General features: G+C 47.4%; 1 protein-coding gene across 4 annotated transcripts in view; it reads left to right on the top strand.

The window, feature by feature from the left end:
- The window catches only part of UBAP1 (ubiquitin associated protein 1), a 125,482-nt gene that overhangs the window by 59,064 nt on the left and 41,026 nt on the right, over window positions 1-25,392 (top strand). The window contains exon 2 of one of the 4 annotated variants that reach the window (XM_068143141.1): window positions 23,661-23,703. The exons of the other annotated variants lie outside the window; for them this stretch is intronic. The gene's annotated coding sequence lies outside the window, so the exon portion shown is untranslated. The remainder of the gene's footprint in view (window positions 1-23,660; window positions 23,704-25,392) is intronic. 4 annotated transcript variants of the gene reach the window in all.

The following is a 25,392-nucleotide window of genomic DNA, read 5'->3' as shown; positions in this document are numbered from 1 at the left end:
CCAGCCTTCCTGTAGGCCCCCTTCAGATACTGGAAGGCCACAATTAGGTCACCTCGGAGCCTTCTCTTCTCCAGACTGAACAGCCCCAACTCCTTCAGTCTGTCCTCATAGGAGAGGTGCTCCAGCCCTCTGATCATCCTTGTGGCCCTTCTCTGGACACGTTCCAGCACCTCCACATCCCTCTTGTAATAGGGGCTCCAGAACTGGACACAGTACTCCAGGTGGGGTCTCACCAGGGCTGAGTAGAGGGGGAGGATCACCTCCCTCGACCTGCTAGCCACACTTCTCCTGATGCAGCCCAGGATCTGATTGGCTTTGCGGGCTGCAAGTGCACATTGAGAGCTCACGTTGAGCTTTTTGTCCACCAGCACCCCCAAGTCTCTCTCCTCAGGGCTACTTTCCAGCCAGTCACTGCCCAGCCTGTATTTGTGCCTGGGATTGCCTCGACCCAGATGCAGGACCCTGCACTTGCTCTTATTGAACTTCATGAGGTTGGCTTGTGCCCACCTCTCCAGCCTGTCAAGGTCCCTCTGGATGGCCTCCGTTCCCTCCAGCGTGTCTGCTGCACCACACAGCTTGGTGTCATCAGCAAACTTGCTGAGGGTGCACTCAATGCCACAGTCCATGTCCCCCACAAAGATGTTGAATAAGACAGGTCCCAGGACTGATCCCTGAGGGACTCCGCTTGTCACTGGCCTCCACTGGGACATGGAGCCATTGACAGCCACTCTTTGGGTGCGGCCATCAAGCCAGTTCCTTATCCATCTAGTGGCCCACCCATCAAACCCATGTGTCACCAGTTTGGTGACCAGGATGTGGTGCGGGACAGTGTCGAAGGCTTTGCTCAGGTCCAGGTAAATGACATCAGTTGCTCGCCCCTCATCTATTAATTGTGACTGGTCCCAGCATTGATCCCTGAGGGACTCCACTTGTCACTGGCCTCCACTGGGACATGGACCCATTGACAGCCACTCTTTGGGTGTGGCCATCAAGCCAGTTCTTTATCCACTGAATGGTTCATCCATGGAACCCATCTTGCACCAGCTTGGAGACCAGGATGTGATGCTCAGGTCCAGGTAAACAAAATCTGTTACTCGCCCCTCATCTATTAATGTTGTGACCTGTTCACAGAAGGCCACCAGGTTGGTCAGGCAGGATTTGCCCTTGGTGAAGCCATGCTGATTGTACCAAATCACCTCTTCATTATTCTTCTGCCTCAGTAATGCCTCCAGGAGGATCTGCTCCATGATCTTACCGGGCACAGAGGTGAGACTGACTGGCCTGTAGTTCCCTGGGTCATCCCTCTTTCCCTTCTTGAAAATGGGAGTTATGTTTCCCCTTTTCCAGTCAGTGAGGACCTTCCCAGACTGCCATGACTTTTGGAATATGATGCAGAGTGACCTAGCAACCTCATCTGCCAGTTCCCTCAGCACCCGTGGGTGTATTCAGTCTGGTCCCATGGACTTGAACACTTTCAGGTACTTCAGATGGTCACAAACCTGACCTTCACACACCATGGGCAGTTCCTTCTTCCAGTCCTTGCCATTATCTTCCATTGTTCTGGGAGTGCAGCTGGAGCCCTTGCCAGTGAAGACTGAGGTAAAGAAATCACTGAGAACCTCAGTCTTCTGCATGTCACTTGTCACCGCCTCACCTGTTTCCTTTCTGAGAGGGCCCACACCTTCCGTAGTGTCACACCTAGTCTTTATTTTGCCATTAATATACCTATAGAAATTTTTACTGTTCCACTTGATCTGTGCTCTGATGAATATGCTGCCAGAATACTGTATTTCAAAATTAATAATACCTTTACCCAAGCCTGAAAAGAAGCCCCATTCTGCCTGGCCTTAAAAACTTCCGGGGATGAGGCTTCCACCACCTCCCTGGGCAACCTGTGCCAGTGTCTCACCACCCCCATGGTGAAGAACTTTTTCCTAATATCCAATCTGAATCTATCCACTTCTAGTTTTGCTCCATTCCCCCTAGTCTTATCACTACCTGACACCCTAAAAAGTCTCTCACCAGCTTTCTTGTAGGCCCCCTTAAGACACCGGAAGGCCACAATAAAGTCACCTCAGAGCCTTCTCTTCTCCAGACTGAACAACCTCAACTCTCTCAGTCTGTCTCCATAGGAGAGGTGGCCCTACTCTGGACACATTCCAGCACATCTATATCTTTCTTGTAATGGGAGCTCCAGAACTGGACACAGTACTCCAGGTGGGGTCTCACCAGAACAGAGCAGAGGGGGAGAATCACCTCCCTCGACCTTCTGGCTATGCTTCTCTTGGTGCAACCCAGGATACAATTTGCTTTCTGGGCTGCAAGTGCACACTGATGGCTCATATTGAGCTTCTCATCCACCAGTACCCACAAATCCTTTTCTTCAGGGCTGTTCTCAAGCCAGTCACTGCCCAGCCTATATCAATGCTTGGGATTGCCCTGACCCAGATGCAGAACCTTGCACTTGGTCTTGTTGAACTTCATGAGGTTGGCTTAGGCCCACCTCTCCAACCTGTCAAGGTCCCTCTGGATGGTATCCCTTCCCTCCAGCATGTCAGTCACACCACACAACTTGGTGTAATCACTGAACTTGCTGAGGGTGCACTCAATGCCACTGTCCATGTTGCCAACAAACCTGTTAAAAAAAACTGGTCCCAGTACTGATCCTTGGGGGACTCCACTTGTCACTGGCATCCTCTTGGATCCATTGACTGCCACTCTTTGGGTGCAGCCATCAAGCTAGTTCTTTATCCATCGAGTGGTCCACCCATCAAACCTATATTTTACCAGCTTGGAGATCAAGATGTCATGCTGGACAGCATTGAAGGCTTTGCTCAGGTCCAGGTATACTACATCAGTTGCTCGTCCCTCATCTATTGATGCTGAGACCTTTTCAAAGAGGGCCATCAGGTCTGTCAGGAATGATTCGCCCTTGGTGAAGCCATGTTGATCATAACAAATCACCTCTTTGTTATTCTTCTGCCTCAGCAGTGCCTCCAGGAGGATCTGCTCCATGATCTTACCGGGCACAGAGGTGAGACCAACTGGCCTATAGTTCCCTGGGTCATCCCTCTTTCCCTTCTTGAAAATGGGAATTATGTTTCCCCTTTTCCAGTCAGTGAGGACCTCCCCGGACTGCCATGATTTTTGGAATATGATGGACAGTGGCCGAGCAACATCATCTGCCAGTTCCCTCAGCATCTGTGGGCATATCCCATCGGGTCCCATGGACTTGAACACTTTCAGGTACTTCAGATGATCACGAACGTGATCATGGCTCACCATGGGCAGTTCCTTCTTCCAGGCCCTGCCATTATCTTCCATTATTCTGGGAGTGTGGCTGGAGTCCTTGCCACAGAAGACTGAGGTAAAGAAGTCATTGAGAACCTCAACCTTCTCCATGTCACTTGTCACCAGCTCACCTGTTTCTTTTCTGAGAGGGCCCATATCTTCCCTAGTCTTCTTTTTACCATCAATATACCTATAGAAATTTTTACTGTTCCACTTGATCTCCCTGGCTAGATTTAATTCTGGCTGAGCTTTAGCTTTTCCAACCAGGTCTCTTGCTGCTCAGGCAGATTCCTTATATGCCCCCATTCCAGCTGTCCTCTCTTCCACTCTTTACTGTAGAGTTTCTTTTTGTGTACCAGCATGTCCAGGAGCTCCTTGCTCATCCAGGCAGGTCTCCGAGCACTCTTCCCTGCTTTCTTCCTTGTGGGTATACTTTGCTCCCGGGCACAGAGAAGGTGATCCTTGAATACTGACCAGCTGTCCTGGGCCCCTCTTCCCTCTAGGGCATTGTCCAACAGTACTTTGGCCAGCAGATCCCTGAAGTGATCAAAGTCTTCATGCTTAAAGTCCAGGGTTGCAAGCTTGGGATACGTCCTCCTAGTTGCCCTCAGGATCTTAAATTCTATTGCTTCATGGTCACTGCAGCCAAGGTTATCCCTGAGTCTCACATTGGTCACCAGCCTTTCCTTATTGGTGAGAAGAAGGTCCAGCATAGCACCTTTTCTTGTTGGTTCCTCTACCAATTGGAGGAAGAAGTTGTCATCTATGCATTCCAGGATGTGGTGGTTGAAGTTTCCCATTCACATTAACTAAGCTTGACTAACTATTTTAGAAGCAAATGGAAGCCATATTTACAAGCAAAAACTACACCCTATAATGGAATGTAATGAATATGTACAAAATATACAGTATTTACAATATATTACAGATTTTTAAAATTAGAAAATAACACAGAAACCCCCTTGTACCCCCTCTGGTTCCCAGAGAGCCGGGAAGCTGCTCCACTGCCCCTCCCCCCCAACCTCCTCCCATTTCTCTTTAGTAAAATTAAAGAATGTTAGGAAAAAAAACCTGTTAGTGTTCTTATCTTTTCTCAAGGGCAGCCAGAAGCAATTATCATCTCCTCAGCAGAACAGCCCTCTTCTCTTCTAAAGATCTCAGCACAGCACGGAGCTAGCCGGTGCTGATGCAGTTGCCTCGCAGCTCACAGTCTGATCTGGTAGATCAATGTGACCCACTTGCTCTGCATAGCATCAGGTGAGTGATGTGTGGAGGGAGTCTTTAAATATTCAGTTCAAGACTGGGAGTTCTGCCACAGGAGGAGCTGTGCTTCAGTACTAATTACTTCTGAGGGAGCTCAAACTCCTTCATACACTTCTGGTATCTCTTTTTCAGTGAGAGTGTATCAGGCCTCCAATCTTCTATATGCTTGATTCCAAAACCCTAGGGGGTCAACCTCAAGTCTCCTGTGGTTCCTTTTGCCAGAGGTTCCAAGTAGGACCACTTTCCACAGCTGCAGTATAGAGCACATTTTCTACATCTTTGCCTTTCCAGACTGGCCCAAGCACCACTGCATGAACAATCTTCTGTTTTATTTGTTCATAGGCCTGTTGTTGTTTGGGGCCCCATTTTAAAGTGTTCTTCTTCTGAATCACTTCATAGAGAGGGCTCACAATCTGACTGTAGCGTGGAATATGCATTCCCTGGAAACCCACAACACGTTTGAAAACTTGTGTCTCCTTTTTACTAGTTGAGGGAAACATGGCTGTTATTTTGTTAATCACATCTATCAGGATCAGGCAATGCCTATCTTGCCATGTAATTCCTAAAAAATTTATTTCTTGTGCAGGTCCCTTGGCCTTGCCTCTTTTGATGGCAAAACCAGCTTTCAGAAGGTGAATTTTTTCTCCCTTTCTCAAACACTTCTTCCACTGTATTACTCCATCCAACGATGACATCAATGTATTGCTAATTGCTCCAGAAGGAGATCCACTCTTTTCTAGTACAGACTGAATCAATCCATGGCAAATCATGTTTCCACCCCTGGGGCAATTGATTCTAGGTGTACTGGATGCCCCTCCAGGTGAAAGAAAGCTGTCGCCTGCACTCCACTGACAAAGGAATAGAGAAAAATGCATTGGTAGTATTAGTTGTGGCATCTTCAGGAAAGCATCATCTGCTTGACTCTGAAAGGGGAACAGGGGGGTCTCAGTTAGTGCAGTATTGCAGTCAGCGCACTGACATATTATCAGTGGGGACCTTTTGTTCCTTGACCCCCAGTAGCCCCATAATAAAAGGGTCCTCTGATAAACCAGGCAAGGTAGACAGCTGTTTTACTTCCTCTGTCTCCACCACCATTACACCAAATGCTCCCTGGTACTCTCTTAGGTCCTTGAAATACCTTCTCTTGACATAATCCACACCAAGAATGCATGTGGCATTCTGGTGGGTTGAAAATTCCCCTCAACATTAAATTGCCAGACCAGCTCAGTTGGAAGCAAATGAAGCTGTATTTTCAAGCAAAACTACAATCTAAAATGGAACGCCATGAATATGTACAAAATATACAATATTTACAATATTTACAGGTATTTGTGATTGATAAACAATACAAGAACCCCCCTGGACAAACCAGGGGAGTTAGTAACAGCTTCTTCCTCCCTGATCCCTATCCTCGTGTACACAACAGAGGAGAGAAAGGGCAGAGAGCTGTTTTGTTAGTACTTAGCCTAAAGAAAGCAAGGAAACCAAGGTCAGCAGAGCCAGCAGAAGCACTCGCCAGAGCAAGGAAGCCAAAAAATGAGAAAGTTAGTTATATACAACCCCACTTTGTTGATAGTCTGTCAAATTTATCATTCTTTTCCTTTTTACATCCAATGGTGATATATTTACATTCTATTACCCTCATCCAGGTCATTGATGAATAGTAGTGGTCCCAGTGCTGACCCCTGAGGGACTCCACTAGACACAGGCCCCCAATTAGACTCTGTCCCATTGACCACAACCCTCTGACTTCTTTCCTTCAACCATTTCACAATCCACCTCATTACCTGATCATCCAGACCACACTATAGCTGGGAGGATGCTGTAGGAGACACTGTCAAATGCTTTACTGAAATCAAGATAACCCACATCCACTGCTCTGCCATCATCTGTCCACTTGTTTATGTCCTCATAAAAGGCTATCAGCTTGGTTAAATGGTACTTCCCTTTGGTAAAACCATGTTGACTGCTCCTAATGACCCTTATACTTGATATGCCTAGAGACAGGGATGGAGGTGAGGATGACCAGGTCCTCCTTCTTGCCCTTTTTGAAGACTGGAGTGACATTTTCTTTCCTCCAGTCCTCACGCACCTCTCTTGTTCCTCAAGACTTAACAAAGATGATGGAGAGTGGCCTAGCAATGACTTCTGACAGTTCCCTCAGCACCCACAGATGCATTCCATCAGGACCTATGGATTTATGGATGTCCAGACTGCTGTCCTGACCCAGTCCTCCGCAACCAAGGCAAACTCCTTTATCCTGACTTTCTCTGGGGCTCCTGAGGACAGTCTCCAGCAGTATAGACAGAGACAAAGAAGGCATTCAGTAGCTCAGAAACTGAAAGCAGCAACCAGTTGTAGCAGTTTGGGCTGGGTGCCCTCTGCAGTGTTCATATGAGGGGTGCTTCCTGTGTCCAGAAGTCCAGCCCAGTGGGTGGACACAGGAAGCCAGGTATTTCATACCATAATACCCTGCGCAATAACTGCGCACCTGAAGGATGGCCAAGGGCTCAGGTCCAGCCAACGTGGATTTAGGAAGGGCAGGTCCTGCCTCTCCAACCTGATCTCCTTCTATGATCAGGTGACCTGTCTGGTGGATGTGGGGAGGCCTGTGGATGTGGTCTACCTGGACTTCAGCAAGGCCTTTGACACCGTTCCCCACAGCAAACTGCTGGCTAAGCTGTCAGCTTGTGGCTTGGACCACTACACTCTGTGCTGGGTTAGGAACTGGCTGGAGGGCCGGGCCCAGAGAGTGGTAGTGAACGGTGCCACATCCAGCTGGCGGCCAGTCACTAGTGGTGTCCCACAGGGATCAGTGCTGGGCCCTGTCCTCTTCAACATCTTCATCGATGATCTGGATGAAGGGGTCGAGTCAGTCATCAGCAAGTTTGCAGATGACACCAAGTTAGGGGCAGATGTTAGTTAGAGGGTAGAAAGGCTCTGCAGAGGGACCTCGACCGACTGGACAGATGGGCAGAGTCCAATGGGATGGCATTCAACAAGTGCTGAGTGCTGCACTTTGGCTACGGCAATCCCATGCAGAGCTACAGGCTGGGGTTGGAGTGGCTGGAGAGCTCCCAAACAGAGAGGGACCTGGGGGTGCTGATTGACAGCCACCTGAATATGAGCCAGCAGTGTGCCCAGGTGGCCAGGAGGGCCAATGTCATCCTGGCCTGCATTAGGAATAGTGTGGCCAGCAGGAGCAGGGAGGTCATTGTGCCCCTGTACTCTGCTTTGGTTAGGCCGCACCTTGAGTACTGTGTCCAGTTCTGGGCCCCTCAGTTTAAGAAGGACATCGAAACACTTGAACGTGTCCAGAGAAGGGCAACGAGGCTGGTGAGAGGCCTTGAACACAAGCCCTATGAGGAGAGGCTGAGGGAGGTGGGATTGTTTAGCCTGGAGAAGAGAAGGCTCAGGGGTGACCTCATTGCCCTCTACAACTACCTGAAAGGTGGTTGTAGCCAGGAAGGGGTTGGTCTCTTCTCCCAGGCAACCAGCACCAGAACAAGGGGACACAGTCTCAAGCTGCACCAGGGGAGGTTTAGACGCGAGGTGAGGAGGAAGTTCTTCACCGAGCGAGTCATTCGTCATTGGAACGGGTTGCCCAGGGAGGTGGTTGAGTCACCATCCCTGGAGGCATTCAAGAGGAGATTGGACGTGGCACTTGGTGCTATCGTCTAGTCATGGGGTCTGTGTTGATAGGTTGGACTCGATGATCCTCGAGGTCCTTTCCAACCTAAGTTATACTGTGATACTGTGATACTGTAAATGTGGCAAAGGATGCAAAAAATGGTAAGAAGGATTTCTTCACGTACATTAGCAGGAAAAGGAATACCGGGCAAAATATGGGCCTACTGCTGAATGAGGTGACAGAGGATACAGAGAAGGTGGAGTTACTGAATGTCATCTTTGCTTCAGTCTTTACTGCTAAGGACAGCCCTCAGTCCCTGAAAGTAAGGAAGAAAGTATGGAGGAAGGAAGATTTTCCCTTGGTTGAGGAGGATCAAGTTAGAGATCAGTTAAATAAAGTAGATATTCACAAGTCCACAGGTCCTGATGGAATGCACCTGCAAATGCTGAGGGAGCAATCAGAAGTCACTGCTGGGCCATTCTCCATCATCCTTGAAAGGTCCTAGAGAACAGGAGAAGTGCCTGAAGACTGCAGGAAAGCCAATGTCACTCGTCCTCAAAAATAGCAAGAAGGAATACCCAGGAAACTACAGGCCTGTCAGCCTCACCTCCATCCCTGGAGAAATGATGGATATCATCTCAAAGAACATGGAGGAAATGAAGGTTATGAGAAGTAGTCAACATGGATTCACCAAAGGGAAGTCATGTCTGACTAATTAGATAGCTTTCTACAAGGGCATGACTGGATAGATAGATGAGGGGAGAGCAATGGACATTATTGACCTTGACTACAGCAAGGATTTCGACATCGTCTTCCACAGCATCCTCATAGGCAAGCTTTGGAAGTGTGGGTTAGATAAATGGACAGTGGGGTGGATTGAAAACTGGCTGAAGGATAGAGCTCAGAGGATTGTGATCAGTGGCACAGAGTGTAGTTGGAAGTCCGTAACAAGTGGTGTCCCCCAGGGGTCAGTACTGGGTCCAACCCTGATCAATTCATCAATGACCTGGATGAAGGGATAAAGTGTACCCTCGGCAAGTTTGCCGATGACACAAAACTGGGAGGGGTGCCTGATACACCAGAAGGCTGGTGCTGCCATCCAGTGTGACCTGGACAGGCTGGAGAGTTGGACAGAGAGTAACATAGTGAAGTTCAAAAAGGGCAAGTATAGGGTACTGCACCTAGGGAGGAATAACCCCATGTACAGGTTAGGGGTTGAACTGCTGGAAAGCAGCTCTGTGGAAAAGGACCTGGGAGTCCTGCTGGACAACAGGATGACCATGTGTAGCAGTTTGGGCTGGGTGCCCTCTGCAATGTTCATATGAGGGGTGCTTCCTGTGTCCAGAAGTCCAGCCCAGTGGGTGGACACAGGAAGCCAGGTATTTCATACCATAATACCCTGCACCACTATAAGATCTCAGCACGGGGTCTGGCACTTTCTCTTTCTTCCCTTGCCGCCAACCAGTAACTTGGGGGAGGTGTCTCCTGGCTCTTTGGGCCTGGCTAGGCCCAAGGCCAGGGGGATGGGCAGTCTCAGATTTGGCCAGCTGAGACTAGTCTAGCAGTGGAGTGGGGGAGTGGGAAGAAGGAGCCCTGGGGGTCTTGGGTGTACCCTCGGGTGGGGATGGGATATTTCTGGGTGTGCTTTGGGATCTCTTTTGTCACAGAGCTTCTGGCTCTCTGTAAACTGTCACCGCTTTCCATTTAAACTTTCCATCCCTTTGGCAATCTGTTTGTCTGAGTCATTATTTTTGCCCATGGTGGGGAGGGGGGTCTGCCTCAACCCATCACACCAGTATACAGACTTCTCACTGCAGATGCTCTGGAGCTCTGCCCTGTTCCAGTAGAGTCTGGATCAGTACATGATCAGTTCAAATGGTGGGGCTGTGTTTCCACCCCTGGGGCAGTCAATTCCACCCCTCCAAGTGAAAGCACATTTCGGTGCTCTGCTTCCAAAACCTGTCACACCAGAAACACAGATGGGTTCCATTCCTCATAGTTTGATGGCATCAGAATATACTGTGTGCCTGTATCTACTAAATCTTTATACTCTTGTGGGTTCAACTTGCCAAGCCATCAGATCCATATGGTCCAATAAACCCAGTTGTCCCTCTCCTCCATCTGGTTGGAGGCAGGGCCCCTCTAATTCTGACTGGAATCATTTGCATCTTCTGAAGATGCTTTGGGTGTCCCTTCAGGAAGATCAGAAGCATTGTCAGTCCTCCTCTTTTGGGGCGATTCTCCACTGGAAACTGGGGCAACATTCTTCTGGGGGGAATTTCCTTGTAATTCACAGACTCGTGCAGTTCAGAATGAAGTGGGTTTTCTGTCCCACTTCCTCATGTCCTCCCCATGGTCATGTCAGTTGAACCACAGGGTACACCGTGGTGTGTCCCTCCCATATTTTCTCCCTCAGACAGGGAAGCACTTGCTCTTCATGGCTGAAACATGGGACCATACAGGTGGGGAGTAGAATATGTTCTTTTTGAGCTGATGGACCTCCCAGGACAGTTCCTTCCTGGCTGAACCACAGGCCTGGATGGAGGAAGAGACTTTCCCCACATGGATTTAAGAAGGGCAGGTCCTGCCTGACCAACCTGATCTCCTACGATCAGGTGACCCTCCTGGTGGATGTGGGGAAGGCTGTGGATGTAGTCTACCTGGACTTCAGCAAGGCCTTTGACACTGTCCCCCACAGCAAACTCCTGGCCAAGCTATCAGCTCATGGCTTGGACAGGAGCACACTCTGAGCTGGGTTAGGAACTGGCTGGATGGCCGAGCCCAGAGAGTGGTGGTGAATGGTGCCACATCCAGCTGGCGGCCAGTCTCCAGTGGCATCCCCCAGGGATCAGTGCTGGGCCCCATGCTCTTTAACATCTTTATTGATGATCTGGATGAGGGCATTGAGTCCATCATCAGTAAATTTGCGGATGACACCAAGCTGGGGGCAGGTGTTGATCTGCTGGAGGGTAGAGTGGCTTTGCAGAGGGACCTCGACAGGCTGGACAGATGGGCAGAATCCAACGGCATGAGATTTAACAAGTCCAAGAGCCGGGTTCTGCACATTGGCCACAACAACCCCATGCAGAGCTACAGGCTGGGGTCAGAGTGGCTGGAGAGCGGCCAGGCAGAAAGGGACCTGGGGTGCTGGTTGATGGTAGGGTGAACATGAGCCTGCAGTGTGCCCAGGCAGCCAAGAGGGCCAATGGCATCCTGGCCTGCATCAGGAACAGTGTGGCCAGCAGGAGAAGGGAGGTCATTCTGCCCCTGTACACTGCACTGGTTAGGCCTCACCTCGAGTACTGTGTCCAGTTCTGGGCCCCTCAGTTTAGGAAGGATGTTGACTTGCTGGAACGAGTCCAGAGAAGGGCAACAAAGTTGGTGAGGGGTTTGGAACACAAGCCCTATGAGGAGAGACTGAGGGAGCTGGGGTTGCTTACCCTGGAGAAGAGGAGACTCAGGGGTGACCTTATTGCTCTCTACAACTACCTGAAGGGAGGTTATAGACAGGCGGAGGTTGGTCTCTTCTTCCAGGCAACCAGCACTAGAACAAGAGGACACAGTCTCAGGCTGTGCCAGGGGACGTTTAGGCTGTATGTTAGGAAGAAGTTTTACACAGAGAGGGTGATTGCCCATTGGAATGGACTGCCCGGGGAGGTGGTGGAGTCACCGTCATTGATTGGAGGTGTTCAGGAGGAGACTTGATAGGGTGCTTGGTTGCATGGTTTAGTTGGTGGGTTGGATGATAGATTGGATGCACTGATCTTCAAGGTCTCTTCCAACCTGATCTATTCCATTCCATTCCATTCCATTCCATTCCATTCCATTCCATTCCATTCCATTCCATTCCATTCCATTCCCAGAGCCTGGTACTCATTTTATCCACTGTTTGTCCTTGGCCATCTTCCAAAACCAGAGATAAAGGCCAAGTGAGCATCCCTGGCTCTTTCACCTATTCATTCTCATCCTTTGCCAGACAAGCTGCTTTCCTTGTATGTCTCTTTTTCTGTACAGAGGTAGCTGATACTGGTACAGGCTGGTTCTCTGGTGCAGCATCCATGCCTGCTGGTGGGGTCTGAATAGCTACGGTGCCTGCTGGTCTGCCTGTAGGCCCAGAGACCTTCCCTTACCCCTGAGTATTCTGAATAGTGATGAGAAGGGCTCGATAGGCATGGGCCAGGCCCAAACACACTGCAGAGATTTCTGTCTGTCTGGAACTTCCAGGCTGACAACCAAATTCTTCCAAACATCTCACCAGCTTGTCAGGATTTTGCACTTGTTCAAGGGTGAAATTCCAAACCACCGGAGGGGACCACTGTCCTAGGCACCTGCCCATACACCCTGACACTCATAATTATCCAGCCTTGGGGCACATCTCTTAGTGGTATTCTTGGGAGAGCGCTGTATTGCTCTGAACAAAACCTGGCATGCCAGTAACCAGTATAGTTCTAAGCCATTCCCCTAATGTGAGGCTCAGCACCACAACAATCACATACAGGACCCCAGCACATCAGTTCAAGCCACCCCTGGAAAGCAAATGCATCACCATAGCAAACACACCACAGGAAAAAAAGTGGATAAAACTCTCTTAACAATCCTAAAACCTTAATTGAATCCTCTTGTTATCTTGCTTCTTGGTATCCCAACCCTTTTGTCTCCTGCCAAATTTGAGTCTTAGTTAAGACAGCTGCTTTTCAAGCCCCATGTTGGGATGCCAAATATGGATTGTCCTGCATTAACACAGCCCGCTCTTACACCCCCCCTCTCTACAGGCAAACGGGAGGGAAAGTAACACGCAAAAAACACACTGGGTTGAGTTAAAGAGAGTTTAATGAGATGATAAAATGCATATTTCCAGTAAATGCATTATTTCCAGTATCTGAAAGGGGCCTACAGGAAGGCTGGGGAGGGACTTCTCAGGATCGCAGGTAGTGATAGGACTAGGGGGAATGGAATGAAGCTGGAGGTGGGGAGATTCAGGCTGGACATGAGGAGGAAGTTCTTCACCATGAGAGTGGTGAAACCCTGGAATGGGTTGTCCAGGGAGGTGGTTGAGGCCCCGTCCCTGGAGATGTTTAAGAGCAGGCTGGATGAGGCTCTGTCCAGCCTGATCTAGTGTGGGGTGTCCCTGACCATGGCAGGGGGGTTGGAACTAGATGATCCTTGTGGTCCCTTCCAACCCTGACTGATACTATGATACTACTATGATATTTACCTTAGCTTATTGTAGAGGTTTGGAATTTACCACCACATTACCGAAAGCTCGACTCACTCAGTTGGAAGCAAATGGAAGCTATATTTACAAGCAATAACTACACTCTACAATGGAATGCAATGAATATGTACAAATATACAGTATTTACAATATTATACAGGTATTTACAATCAGAAAAAAGCACGGAAAGCCCCCTGAACCCCTTCTGGTATCCCAAAAGGAGTGGGGAAACCTCTCCGCTCTCCCCTAACCCCCTCCCCTTTCTTTGTTTAATTAGAAGAAAAGACAAAAGATGTTAGGAGGACCGTTAGCTCAAAGCATCGTTACTATCCTTATCTCAAGGTCAGCGTCGATAAGATTCTCCGGCTGAGCAGAGCAGAAGCAGCAGCCAGAGAAGGAAGAAAGGAATGAAGTGGGATGTATGAGATTGCTAAGGGTACCCTTCACACATCTGTCCAATGAAATTAGTTTAGAAAAATATTTTGGTTTCCTTTTTACATCCAACTGTGAATTGCTTATATTTCTCCACTATTCTGCTCGAAAATCTGCAGCTAACTTTTAAAGGCATAGCCTAAAACTGCCACACCTATTTGCAGAAAAACACAGCAAAATGCAGAAGCAGCAGCCAGCGACCTCCCCCACCAACAGACCCACAGCCTGCCCAGCATAAAAGACCCACCCCCCAAACTCAGAAACTGAAAGTAGCAACCAGAACAGGAGCTTCGCACCCCATAATATTTTGCTCCAGCCTGCGGGAACCCAATGGAGTAATTAACAGAATGTTTAGCTGGCCTTCATGTCTATGTGGGCTCCAGGGGGGTGATAAGTGATGGGACATCTTGTTGTACCTTGGAACCATGTGAGAAAAGATAGGAGTGTGTAGATAATGAAATGGTATATTGCTGAAGTGGATGGAAAAAGCAGTTGGGGAAAAAAAAATGTCTGTTAGAATAAGACAAAAGAGTGAGTTCGATGATTGGGCTGTGGGAAAGTAAAGCATGTATGAACCTCTCAATAAATAGCTACTGGTTCCACAGTTCAGGGCCATTTTGGCCCACCTGTGGCCATGGTCACCTCTCCACAACTGGTCTATCAGCTTGTATTTCATCTCTCCATGTTGAGACTGGCAGGCTCTGGAATCAACATACCTCATGATACATGCAGTCATAGTGACAGCCAGCACTTTCATTTTGAAGCTGACGTCACAGCAGGGTAGTATTGAATAACATCAGATTCAACTCAACCCATGACACTCACAAAGATGTCTTTACTTCAGCAGTCCATTTTTGCTAGTCCTTTAGGAGGGTTGCATCTCTGGATACATTTGCAATATCTTTTCTTTGGTTCGGTCGTGTTCTCCCAATTTGGGCCACCACTGGGTGATGAATGAAGGCACAAACCCTGTTGCAGTATAGCAACGAGATTCCAGAAATACAGAGAGAAGAGAATCTCAGAAGTTCTCCCAGAAGTCCTTTATTGCTGCATTGTAGGATCCCTTGCATTACAGAGTCTCATAGGCCCACTTACAGAAGTAGTCCTGGAATCCCTTAACAGACAGTGCAGCTAACAAGTCCCAGGCATATCCCTTGCAGCATCCCTACACCGAAGCCCTAGCCAGAAGCAGCAGCTAACAGACAGAAGCAGAAGTCCCTAGCAGCCCTAACCCCCCCAAATCTACCTTATAGGTCAGAGTGGCTGTTTTTTATACTCTTTGTTATCAATCCCTTAACCAGTAAAGTCCAACCACATGTATAAGCTAAAATCCTTTCCCAATAAGAGGTGCCAGCATGTCAAGGAGGTGGCTTCTGCAGCATGTTCCAATCCAAGGGCGCCAATGTGAGGATGTTGTTCTTGGCACACATGGAATGTTATTGTTTTGCTCTATGCAGCATGCTAAGGATTTGATCAGCTAAGGAATCCTGCACTCTGCACACATCCAGCATCTGCCCTCAGAACAGTGGCTGCAACAATTCGGGAACCTCTTCTATGTCCCATTCGTGTGCTTCTAATTTCAAATTATCTTTAAAAGAAGCGTTTATCCATCAGTGTGTTCAAAAGGTAATAACAGGTATTGGAATTCCAATCAATGGCACCCCTTTCTTAGTGTTCTCAGGGAAGTGAGTGCATACCCAACAATTACTCTTATTAGCTATTTGCATTGGTTACTGTATCAATCCATAACAGACATTTTCTTTCCAGGGGTTTCTTTCTAGATTTGAGTGGTGGGATTCCCTCTCCTGTGATAGTGCTTGATGGGATAATATCCACACGATTAAGAAGAATCCACTGAAAATTTTTGGGGAACCTTGGATTAAACAGAGGCAGCTTGCACAATATATGTTTACAGAACAATATAAATCCTACAATACTTAAAGTAACAATTGTCACACAGCTTTGAATACAAAGGATATCCTAATATGAAATAACAAGATTCCAGCTGCAAATCATGAAGTCCATCTGATCTTGCTCTTCAAGGGTCCTTCCATAGCTGCCTCCCACTAACCCGTTGGGCTCTTCCTTGCTTTTGTATAATGTATCCACATCAGAATTCCAGCTACCTCCAAAGAAATATAACTTGATATGGTCCTTTCCATTTTGGTTTCAGGTGTTCCTGATTCCATGTTTTAATGTACATCCAATCCCCAGGTTCAAAAGGATGGACTTTGTGATCTATCCCTAGGGATGTAGCTGACACACATATTTTCTAAGATAATTTAGAATTTTGCCCAGTTCACAGAATCACAGAAGCACAGAAATTTAGGGGTTGGAAGGGACCTCAAAAGATCATATAGTCCAACCTCCCTGCCAGAGCAGGATCACCTATGCCAGACCTCACAGCAACTCATCCAGACGGCTTCTGAATATCTCCAGAGAAGGAGACTCCACAGCCCCCCTGGGCAGCCCATTCCAGCATTCTGTCACCCTCAGAGTGAAATATTTTTTTCCTCATGTTTACATGGAACTTCCTGTGCCTCAACTTCCACCCATTCCCCCTTGTTCTATCATTTTGCATCACTGAGAAGAGGCTGACTCCATCCTTTTGGCACTCACCCTTTACATATTTATAAACATGAATGAGGTCACCCCTTAGTCTCCTCCTCTACAAACTAAAGAGAACCGTCTCCCTCAGTGTCTCCTGGTAAGGAAGATGTTCCACTCCTGTTGGATGCAGGACCAGCATGGAGAGAAAACACAGAGACACCTTGGAGCTTTTGCATCAACAGCCACTAGCACTTTATTGAATACACATCGTGGCTTAAATACCTTTTCTCTCCCCACATGCTTTTTCCCATCTCCTCTTTCCCAGGTCGAGGAAAACCTCCCTACACCTTGTTATTCACAGCTGTGCCTTTTCCCAGAGCTGTTTACATTTCAAGTCAAGGGGAGGATGCTTGGACCTTCCTTCAAGGCTACAGAGGGGGTATACCTGCCACCTCCAGCAGAGGCAGGAGCCAAAAGGCCAGGCCTAATGACTGCAATGTCCTGCTTTTTATACCCTAGCTGGGCAGGGAGGGGGGAGTGGAACAGACTCAGTTTCACAGGGGGAAAATGCCCTGAAGGGAGGGCAAAGTACCCGCAAGCCCTCCACCCTGTTTTGTTTTTTTCAGAATGGGCGTTAACCCAAAACACGACTGCAGTTTGCAGAGAAAATCAATCAATCAATAGTATAATAGCATAGTATCATAGTATCAGTCAGGGTTGGAAGGGACCACAAGGATCATCTAGTTCCAACCCCCCTGCCATGGGCAGGGACACCCCACACTAGATCAGGCTGGACAGAGCCTCATCCAGCCTGCTCTTAAACACCTCCAGGGACGGGGCCTCGACCACCTCCCTGGACAACCCATTCCAGGGTTTCACCACTCTCATGGTGAAGAACTTCCTCCTCATGTCCAGCCTGAATCTCCCCACCTCCAGCTTCATTCCATTCCCCCTAGTCCTATCACTACCTGATATCCTGAGAAGTCCCTCCCCAGCCTTCTTGTAGGCCCCCTTCAGACACTGGAAGGCCACAATTAGGTCACCTCAGAGCCTTCTCTTCTCCAGACTGAACAGCCCTAGCTCCCTCAGTCTGTCCTCATAGGAGAGAGGTGCTCCAGCCCTCTGATCATCCTTGTGGCCCTTCTCTGGACACACTCCAGCACCTCCAGATCCTTCCTGTAATAGGGGCTCCAGAACTGGACGCAGTACTCCAGGTAGGGTCTCAACAGGGCAGAGCAGAGGGGGACAATCACCTCCCTCGACCTGCTGGCTATGCTTCTCTTGATGCAGCCCAGGATGTGATTGGCTTTCTGTGCTGCAAGTGCACACTGGTGGCTCATGTTGAGCTTCTCATCCACCAGCACCCCCAAGTCCTTTTCTTCAGGGCTGCTCTCAAGCTAGTCACTGCCAGGCCCATATTGGTGCTTGGGATTGCCTCGACCCAGATGCAGGACCCTGCACTTGCTCTTGTTGAACCTCATGAGGTTGGCTTGTGCCCACCTCTCCAGCCTGTCAAGGTCCCTCTGGATGGCCTCCCTTCCCTCCAGCATGTCTGCTACACCATACAGCTTGGTGTCATCATCAAACTTGCTGAGGGTGCACTCAATCACAGTATCACAGTATCACTAAGGTTGGAAGGGACCTCGAGGATCATCGAGTCCAACCTGTCACCACAGACCTCATGACTAGACCATGGCACCAAGTACCACGTCCAATCTCCTCTTGAACACCTCCAGGGATGGTGACTCCACCACCTCCCTGGGCAGCCCATTCCAATGGCGAATGACTCGCTCGGTGAAGAACTTTCTCCTCACCTCCAGCCTAAACTTCCCCTGGTGCAGCTTGAGACTGTGTCCCCTTGTTCTGGTGCTGGTTGCCTAGGAGAAGAGACCAACCCCTTCCTGGCTACAACCACCTTTCAGGTAGTTGTAGAGGGCAATGAGGTCTCCCCTGAGCCTCCTCTTCTCCAGGCTAAACAATCCCAGCTCCCTCAGCCTCTCCTCATAGGGCTTGTGCTCAAGGCCTCTCACCAGCCTTGTTGCCCTTCTCTGGACACGTTCAAGTGTCTCGATGTCCTTCTTAAACTGAGGGGCCCAGAACTAGACACAGTACTCAAGGTGCAGCCTAACCAATGCAGAATACAGGGGCACAATGACTTCCCTGCTCCTGCTGGCCACACTATTCCTAATGCAGGCCAGGATGCCATTTGCCCTCTTGGCCACCTGGGCACACTGCTGGCTCATGTTTAGGTGGCTGTCGATCAGCACCCCCAGGTCCCTCTCTGTTTGGGAGCTCTCCAGCCACTCTGACCCCAGCCTATAGCTCTGCATGGGGTTGCCGCGGCCAAAGTGCAGCACTCGGCACTTGGACTTGTTGAATGCCATCCCGTTGGACTCCGCCCATCTGTCCAGTTGGTCGGGGTCCCTCTGTAGAGCCCTTCCACCCTGTAAGTCACCAACATCTGCTCCTAACTTGGTGTCATCTGCAAATTTGCTGATGACTGACTCAATCCCCTCATCCAGATCATCAATGAAGATATTAAAGAGGATGGGGCCCAATACTGATCCCTGGGGGATGCCACTGGAGACTGACCACCAGCTGGATGTGGCACCTTTCAGCACCACTCTCTGGGCTCGGCCATCCAGCCAGTTCCTAACCCAGCACAGAGTGTAGTGGTCCAAGCCACAAGCTGACAGCTTAGCCAGCAGTTTGCTGTGGGGGACGGTGTCAAAGGCCTTGCTGAAGTCTAGGTAGACCGCATCCACAGGCCTCCCCACGTCCACCAGACGGGTCACCTGACCATAGAAGGAGATCAGGTTGGAGAGGCAGGACCTGCCCTTCCTAAATCCATGTTGGCTGGACCTGAGCCCTTGGCCATCCTTCAGGTGCGCTGTTACTGCTGCCAGGATAATCTGCTCCATCACTTTCCCTGGCACTGAGGTCAGGCTGACTGGCCTGTAGTTTCCAGGTTCCTCCATCTGACCCTTCTTGTGGATGGGGACCACATTGGCCAGTTTCCATTCATCTGGGATCTCACCGGTGAGCCAGGACTGGAGGAAAATGATGGAGAGCGGCTTGGCCAGCTCATCTGCCAGCTCTCTCAGCACCCTAGGATGGATCCCATCCGGTCCCATGGAATTGTGAGTGTCCAAGTGGCTCAGCAGGTCCTGAACTAATTCCTCATGGATTTCCAGGGCATTACACTGCTTCCTGACCCCATCACCCAGCTCAGGAGGCCATTTGTACTGATCTCCTGCCTTGCTGTTAAAAATTGAGGCAAAGAAGGCGTTCAGGACCTCAGCCTTTTCCTCATCTTCAGTCACCGTGTTCCCCTCCCCTGATGTGGCAGGCCATCAAATCCACACATTCCAATAAACTCTGTTGACCCTGTCCTCCGCCTGGCTGGAAACAGAGCCCCTCTGATTCTGAACAGAATGCCTATCATCAACATATGGGTCTAAGGAGCTCACATGGACTAGACCTCTATCGCTAGTCATGTTTTGTAAATAAGGATGAGTGGGAGGACTGCCCACTGGAAACTGTAGCAGCACTGTCCCTGGAAGAATCTCCTTTTCTGATTGTTTTACCTTGCAATTCATGCACACATGCCTGCAAGACAGAAGTAGGTTTTCCATCCCATTTTCTCATGTCTTCCTCATAGTTAGACAGGAAAAAAATCACAGGGTGCTTAGTATGTGTACTGTCACTCATGAGCAGCCCGTACAAGAGAACACTTTCTCCTGGTGGCTAATACCCTTGCTGGTATGGCTGGGGAGTGGAACATATCCTCCAACTGGGACAATATATCTTATTGAGCAGTTCCATGGATTTGTCAGTTTTTCAACATCAGAAACGTCAGCTCATGGGGAGGAACAAAGATTAGCTGCACATTATCTTAGTGGAGCAGCCATGTCACCCACTGTTGGTGTGGTGGTGTCTTTCCAGCTGAATAATGCTAATGTGTTGACATATGACAGTGGCTTACTCAGGACCCACTTGCACCACATGAATCTAATGGTGTCCATGGGTCATCCAGGTCAGCAAAAATCATCTTACTTCACTGCCATTTCTCTCAGATTCCTAACACCTTTCTCAATGAATGTCAACTTGCCCGGCAGTATATGACATCATTTCTAAAGGGATATCTGTTTCTCATGCTCAGCAAGAGTAGCCTCTTGTGCATGACCCCTGTCAATACCCATTACTCTAGCCATTAATCCCAAATGCTTGGCTTCTCCCCTCTCTTAAGTCCAAACCATTTGCTCTATCATCCCAGTATCAAAGCATCCAAATAACAGGTTGCTCACCTTCATGACAACTGTATTCTTTACATGTCTCGCAACTCACTTAGGGATAAAGACTGAGTGGCCACCTCCACTTCTTCTGCCTGTGATGTCCCTACAGGACCTTTTTTTTTTATTTCATCTTCTCTATAGGGGCAACTGATCCTGGCACTGGTTGAGTCCCTACGTAGGTCATCCACATCACACATCACCAGGTGCTGAGTAACTGCAGTGCTTCTCATGGGGGCTGAGATAGTTGCAGGACCCTTTACAGAGGTTGTGACAGCTACACAGTACCCACATCTATACCAATATTTTGCTCTAATCAAGACCAAGAACAGAAAGACATTCAAAAGGCCTATGTTAAAACCCAGTCCTCTCCGTACCAACTCTGGTCAGCAGGGGATGAGGGGGTGGGGTGGCCATGCAATGAGTGTGTAATGAGTAGTGCCCAGCACTTCTGCCAATGAGTTGTTTTTCAAAGTCACCGTCCTGATATTTTGTTTATCACACCTCTTGGAGTCTTAGATCTAAGGGAAGGGAAAAGTGTTATACAGTTGAGACCACAGGTCTCCAGGATCTCAATGGATCCTGCTTTAGGATAGAATATGATGCAACACAAAGTGAGTCCCAGAAAAGCCTTAATGGCTTGTTGCTCTTTAGAGCTAGGAATTTGTATGACCTAGCAGCCCCATGGCAAGAGCACTCCGTTTGGTTATGTGCGATTATCCAGGCAATGATATCTTGTGATTTCTTGTTAGTTACAGGTAGCTTATATTGTGGACTTAGCTTGCAGACTATTGTGTGAAGTGGGGGTAGAATCATAGAATCAATAAGGTTGGAAAAGACCTCAGAGATCAAGTCCAACCTGTTACCTAACACCTCATGACTAACTAAACCATGGCTTCAAGTGCCATGTCCAATCCTTTTTTGAACACCTCCAGGGATGGTGACTCCACCACCTCCGTGGACAGGACATCCCAATGGCCAACAACTCTTCCTGTGAAGAACTTTCTCCTCACCTCCAGCCTAAACTTCCCCTGGTGCAGCTTGAGACTGTGTCCTCTTGTTCTGGTGCTGATTGCCTGGGAGAAGAGACCAACCCCCACCTGTCTATAACCTACTTTCAGGTACTTGTAGAGAGCAATAAAGCCTCCCCTGAGCCTCCTCTTCTCCAGGCTAAACAACCCCAACTCCCTCAGCCTCTCCTCACAGGGCTTGTGCTCGCAGCCTCTCACCAGCTTTGTTGCCCTTCTCTTGACGCATTCAAGTGTCTCAATGTCCTTCTTAAACTGAGGGGTACCGCGATTGAGAGATGGAGACAAAGCTTGATGCAATCAAAGTGTCTACTTTATTGTACAAAGTCTTTTCATTATATAGGCTAACATAATCAAAAGCAACTCATGATTGGTAATTAGATGTGTCCGTCTGACAGTTACAGACTCATGATTGGCTGCCGAGAAAATGCCAGGGAACACACATTGCTGGGCAAGGCCCAGGCAGGTGTTAGACAAAAGGCAAATGATCAAGCATCTCTTGTCTAAGTTCAGAGAGAAGACAAAAGACTCTCTTGCAATGTTTACCAGCTCTTATTCTCAGGTCGTTGTGTGGCTTCCTGAGTCACAATGGCCGTTGGTAATTAGCTAAAGGCTTTTTCTCTCTACACAGTTGCAGTTTTTCCCAAGGTCTGTAGCCTACAAGGGCTAAAACATTTCCTTCTATCAGCTGAGCATTGCTTGAGGTTCTACTCCCTAAATTCAGTCCATCATTTCCCCCTTTCTGTTGCACGACAGGAACCTTCTTAAGAGAACGATCAAGAAAGCATTGTAAGCATTGCAATATACAAGGTAACAAAAGTGACAAAAAGTAAAGCAACAAAAGCATAAATGATTGTTACATAAAGAAAGAGATGATGGGACTGGCCAGTTATCCAAAGGCTATCCCATAAGGCAAGTAGAAAAAGGATTATCAGGAGAGGCAGTAGCCAGACATAAAGCAAAACACAACAAACCTAATCTTCAGCACTGTCTTTTACAACCTGCTCTAAAGGTATGTTACATCTTTACTTATCTAAGATGGTAAAAAATCATAAATGGCTTAATGTTAGCAAGATTCTCCTTGATCCATAAAGATAGATCTGGCCAGACTCCATCTCCATAAATAAAGAAAATACTTGCAGGCAAAGAGCAAGAGTGAAAAGGCTCCTTGGCTGGTTCAGAGATGGCATCCTGAATATTCATGGTTCTGCCCAATATAAAATTGAACATAACACAATAATGCATTTTTATTCATCCTAATAATACTGATCTGTTGATGTTTTGTTTTTGCTAAGGAAAGGTACTGGGCCCTATTTATGCTCACGTTGGCCTAATGCTGTTTCTTTTTATTTCAAATTTCTCCTAGCTAAAACTTTCATAATTCTTACATCCTCTCTAAATTTTGTTAAATCACATTTAAAATCACATATAAAATGAAAATTGGAGAATACAACATGCTTCAACCCTTCTTTCTTGCAACATAATACCTGAATTACCCTCTTTTTTTTTTATAAGCTAAAATGAAAATGTATTTTGTGCAATAATTGATTTTGACTTTTCCTATAACTATTTAAAATTATGACAAATTGGTGAGTTAACATATAAATCCATGCGAACATTTTCTCAAGTCACACAATATTTAAGCAATCATAATATTCAGTCTTAATTCAGATGTTTTATGGTACATTCTTCTCATTGTTGCTTTTGGTCTCAGATTATTATAACAGTCCTTGTGGTCGGTGTTAGGTAGTTCTGGTAATTTCCAGCTTCATGGGTGTGACCGTTTGAGGCTGTGCCTTTAAGAAAGGGGACATTGTGGCTGAATGTTTATTAACAAAGGACAGGTCTAAACTAATTTCATTGGTGGAAAAGCAGAAGCACTGCCTTCAGTTTTGATTCCCAGTGAGACTTGTCTCACTCAGTTTCAGTCTTGCACTTCTCCCCCTTCCTGTTGGCAGCTCGCAGCTTCTGGGCTTTCGGCCAGACCTACCTTGAGCAAAGGTAAGGCATCTACTAACACATATAACTGCTTCTAATTAACAAATTATTCCTTTTTCTCTCTTTCTAACCCTCTTTGGGGAAAAAGGGGAGAGAAGGGGGTACAGGGGGAAACCCTCCCTCCATACGGGGGAAGGGAATCTCATTTCTGTGTTAGTTTGTTGTATATTTCTGTATATATTGTAAATACTGTAAATTCTGTATATAAACCTGCATTCCCTAAACTGCTTTGTAAATATAGCACATTCTTTTGCTAATCCGGTTTTTTTCCTTTTCAATTTTTCTTCCCTTTACTTACGGGGGGGGGGGGAAGAAGGCTTTGCGGCCTTCCCCTTCAACCCTTGACAATGGGAAATGCTGTTTTTTCTTCTTCTTGATTCTTGTGCTGTTGTTGAGATGATTGCAGTACTGCATGTTTGTTTTTACTATTTGTTATCCTTATCTTAAAGCTATTATGAATACAAAGAAAGCACTAAAAAATTTCATTTTATAATATACCTATATCAGACTCTTAACTTATGCTAATACCAAAAATCCTTAAAAACTTAAAGAACTATGTTAAAATTAATCCATCAAATCAATGTCTAAAAAGAAAAAAGTTGTTACATTAAGTAAAGAACACTTTCTAAAATTAAAACCTTATTTACTACATTCCTTATCTATATTACATGGAGCTCCTTTGAAATGCCTAGGCACACACAAAAAACAAAGACAAGAAGGTTCGAACCAAAAGAAAGACTAAATGCCTATACCTTACTATAATTACTAAATACTTACAGTTACTAAATACTCACTATTCATTATGCTTACTGGTAAAACTTAACATCAAAATAACAAATCGATTAAAAACATTACAATCAGTAATAATGAAATTAGTACTGTTGCTTTAAATCAGAACACAATTTTCATAAACTAGAGTCTTATCAGAAAGAGAAGGAGGGGGGAAAGGGTGGCTGTCCCAGCAAAGCCACCATAGGTACAGAGACAGGGGTAGAAGAGGGGGTCGCCGCCGAATTCACAGCCGAAGGTAGCTTTTCCACGAAGGCAGGGCTATATCAATAGGTAGTAACAGCAGTGATTTGAGCATAATTGTTGTTTTGTCTCCTGCTGTCCTCTTTGTTCTCTTTCTGAGGCTGTTTAGGCAGAGCAAAAGTCACTGCCTCATCACCTTGCTCGATCTTAATTTCCTTTCTTAACATAGTCTCAAAACTGAGTTGTGATCTTTTAACTTAGAATGTCCCTTCTGTCCACAATCAAAACACATTGGAGAACTTTCAAGACTCAGCGGTCGGGGGGTCCAGTGGCGGGGGGGGTAGCGGGCTGCTGTTGCTGTTAGGCCTAGCGTCTGCAGCTCCAAGGTTGCAGGAGGGCTTAGCAAAGTGCTGTTAATTACTGCTGAAGTTGCCTTAGGATCTTCTGCTAGTTGTTCTAAAGATGCTTTATCTAATTTCCACGCTGTAAAGAAAGACGTAGCAATTTCACTTACTTTCATTGCCATCCCGAGCTCTGTACTGACTCCAATATTGCTTTCTCTTCTTGAGCTTTAAGTGTCTCAAATGTGATCCACCAAAAGGGAAGCAAGCACTGAGCTTCAGTGTTCCCTGTTGTAGCAGCATCCTGTAACTTCACCCCCACATGATTCCAAATATTACACGTAAACACACTAGAACAGAACAGAACAGAACAGAATAG

Source organism: Melanerpes formicivorus, unplaced genomic scaffold, assembly GCF_026170545.1.
Source record: "Melanerpes formicivorus ecotype bairdi unplaced genomic scaffold, bMelFor1.0.p_v2 SCAF_9, whole genome shotgun sequence".
Taxonomy (NCBI): domain Eukaryota; kingdom Metazoa; phylum Chordata; class Aves; order Piciformes; family Picidae; genus Melanerpes; species Melanerpes formicivorus.
This window is presented reverse-complemented; position numbering and strand designations above follow the sequence as displayed.